This window comes from Pseudomyrmex gracilis, unplaced genomic scaffold (assembly GCF_002006095.1).
Source record: "Pseudomyrmex gracilis isolate BER0280 unplaced genomic scaffold, ASM200609v1 scaffold_4922, whole genome shotgun sequence".
Classification (NCBI taxonomy): domain Eukaryota; kingdom Metazoa; phylum Arthropoda; class Insecta; order Hymenoptera; family Formicidae; genus Pseudomyrmex; species Pseudomyrmex gracilis.
This window is the reverse complement of record NW_018025506.1, coordinates 1-2,795: the sequence shown is the minus strand read 5'-3', so window position 1 is coordinate 2,795 and position 2,795 is coordinate 1. Positions and strand designations below refer to the sequence as shown.

At 41.4% G+C, this 2,795-nt stretch overlaps 1 long non-coding RNA gene across 2 annotated transcripts; it reads right to left on the bottom strand.

Annotated features, from left to right (window-relative positions):
* Positions 1-18: 18 nt before the first annotated feature.
* On the bottom strand, positions 19-2,095 carry LOC109863428. Of its 2 annotated transcripts, none has more exons than XR_002251333.1 (7): positions 2,007-2,095; positions 1,666-1,948; positions 1,313-1,598; positions 1,120-1,241; positions 785-1,030; positions 468-677; positions 19-169 (listed from the first exon to the last, which is right to left on the bottom strand). It is a non-coding gene; the product is annotated as an uncharacterized LOC109863428 (long non-coding RNA). The 2 variants fall into 2 exon arrangements; XR_002251332.1 differs by having other exon boundaries at positions 468-674.
* Positions 2,096-2,795: the final 700 nt, after the last annotated feature.

Here is a 2,795-nt window from a genome sequence, read left to right as displayed (position 1 = left end):
AAAGTTACTTACCATAAATACGCATCGTGGACTTTACGTTTATAATCGAATGCCTTTCGGAGTTAGAGTGGCTCCTGGCGAGTTCCAAGCAATCATGGACTCGCTAATTTCTGGTTTGTCAAATACTTTTGCCTACATTGACGACCTGGTGGTAGGTGGAGAGACAGTTCTGGAACATAATCAAAACTTAACTCGTCTCTTGGAGCGAATACAAGAGTACGGTTTGCGTTTACGTTTAGAAAAATGTAATTTCTTCACGGATAAAATCATTTATCTTGGTTACATCATAGATGGACAAGGTTTGCATCCTGATCCCAAAAAGATTTCTGCAATTATTGACATGCCTCCACCGCGAAACTTGACTGCGTTACGATCATTTTTGGGCGCTATTAATTATTATTCGCGTTTCATTCCAAACATGCACATATTGCGTCGACCTTTGGATCATTTGCTTAAGAAGGACATACCGTGGGAGTGGTCTCTTCGGTGTCAGAAGTCTTTTGAGCAGTTCAAAAAGATTTTAACATCTAAACTTTTGCTCACACATTATAATCCTAAGCATGAGATTATTGTGGCAGCAGATGCCTCTAACGAAGGAGTGGGAGCTTGCATCCTTCACCGTTTTTCGGATTTTTCAGTCAAGGCAGTTTGTCATGCTGCCAGGAGTCTTACTTCTGCTGAACAAAAGTATAGTCAAATTGAGAAAGAAGCATTGGCTATTATATTTGCTGTGACCAAGTTTCATAGGATGATTTATGGAAGACGTTTTACTCTTCAAACAGACCATAAGCCTCTTTTGCAAATCTTCGGAAGCAAGAAGGGCATATCGGTGCACTCAGCAAATCGTTTGCAGCGTTGGGCGTTGCATCTTATGTCCTACGATTTCAGGATTGAGTACATCAAAACTAGTGAATTTGGTCATGCTGATGTACTCTCAAGACTTATTGATCAGCAAGTTCGGCCTGAAGAGGATTTTGTTATCGCTTCGGTACAACTGGAGGATGATTTATCTTCTTCTTTCCAAGAGTCGCTTCAAAAAGGGCCGATTACTTTTCAACAGATTCAAGAGGCAACCAAGAAAAACAAGATTTTACAAGAAGTTATTGAATACTCTCTTACGTCATGGCCTCAAGCTGTTAAGGAGTCCTTGCTACCATATTACCGGAGACGTCATTCATTGTCAGTGGTGCACGAGTGTCTTGTTTTTAACGATAGGATCGTTGTTCCACCGTGTTTTCACTCTAAAATTTTAAAAGACTTACATAAAGGTCATCCTGGAATTGAGCGGATGAAGAATTTGGCACGATCCTACGTTTATTGGCCCAAGATCGATGCTGAAGTTGAGCAATTTGTCAAGGGATGCAGAAACTGTGCTCTCTCTTCAAAAGCTCCTGTCAGGGTTCCGCTTTCAAGCTGGGCTCAACCAACAAAACCTTGGCAGAGAGTGCACGTTGATTATGCAGGTCCTTTAAACGGAGAATATTTCTTTGTTCTTGTTGATGCGTATTCAAAATGGCCGGAGGTTTTCCCTACTCAATCAATCACAGCTCAACGTACAATAAATATCCTTCAAGATATTTTTGCTCGTTTTGGTATTCCTGAAACAATTGTATCAGACAATGGTACTCAATTTGTTTCAGAAAAGTTTGAAACATTTTGTCTAACCAATGGAATTCAGCATTTGCGTAGTCCTCCTTTCCATCCCAGTTCGAATGGTCAGGCAGAACGCTTTGTTGATACATTCAAGCGTGGACTCGCCAAGCTCCAAGCAGGAGGAAAGACATCGTCGGATTTTCTACCAGTCTTCCTTCAATGTTACAGAACAACTCCTAATCCAAATGTTCCCAAGAGACAATCTCCAGCGGAAGCTCTGCTAGGTAATCCAATCCGTACCACCTTGGATTTGTTAAAGCCTTCTTCTCACTCAAGTTCAAAAACTGAAGATCAGCTGAAAAGAGAAACTCAGTACAATCGGAAGCATGGGGCAAAACACAAAGAATTCTCACCCGGTGCTCTAGTCTACGTCCAGGTTCACACTTTGAACAAATGGTCTTGGATACGTGGAGAGATTATCGAGCGAGTCGGGAAAGTCATGTACAACGTCCTTGTTCCAACTCGCAGTCGACTAGTTCGTGCTCATGCAAATCAGGTCAGACTGAGATTTGACAGTGCGGATAACAAAGAACTTTCCGCAGAAATTCTTATCAACGCTTTCGATCTTCTTGATTCTTCGTGTCAAACACTGGAACCATTACAAGTAACACCTCCACTACAAAAAAAACCGTCTTCACTTCAAACTGAACAAGGAACTTTGACCTCTCTACAAGAAGTTACGACGCCGCAGCAAGTATTTCTTCCGCCACAACAGCAAGTGGTTCCTCAGCCACAAACTTCGCGGAAGCATAGAGCGCCTACTACGTCTGAACCTCTTTCCGCGCCATCTACAGAGCCAATCCGGCGTTCTCTGCGCTCCAGGCGAAGTCCGGCGAAGTTCAAGGACTTCCACCGTCGTTAATTTTTTTTTTTTTTAAAAAGGGGGGAGATGTTGTATATCGATATAATGAATCGAATGAATCGATATACGACACAAACAGCTTGCATGGCAACGGCGACATTTTCATATAAAACAAACACTCATTTGGTCGAGTCGATTTTCCATTCTTTATTTCATTCACCAATTCATCCATCGACTCGAACACATGTATTACGTTACAACTCTGAGTTTTAAAATAAATATATTTTATTGAAGTACAATCAAGTTAGTTAGTTTCTTAGTTCAAGCAAGAAACATAACA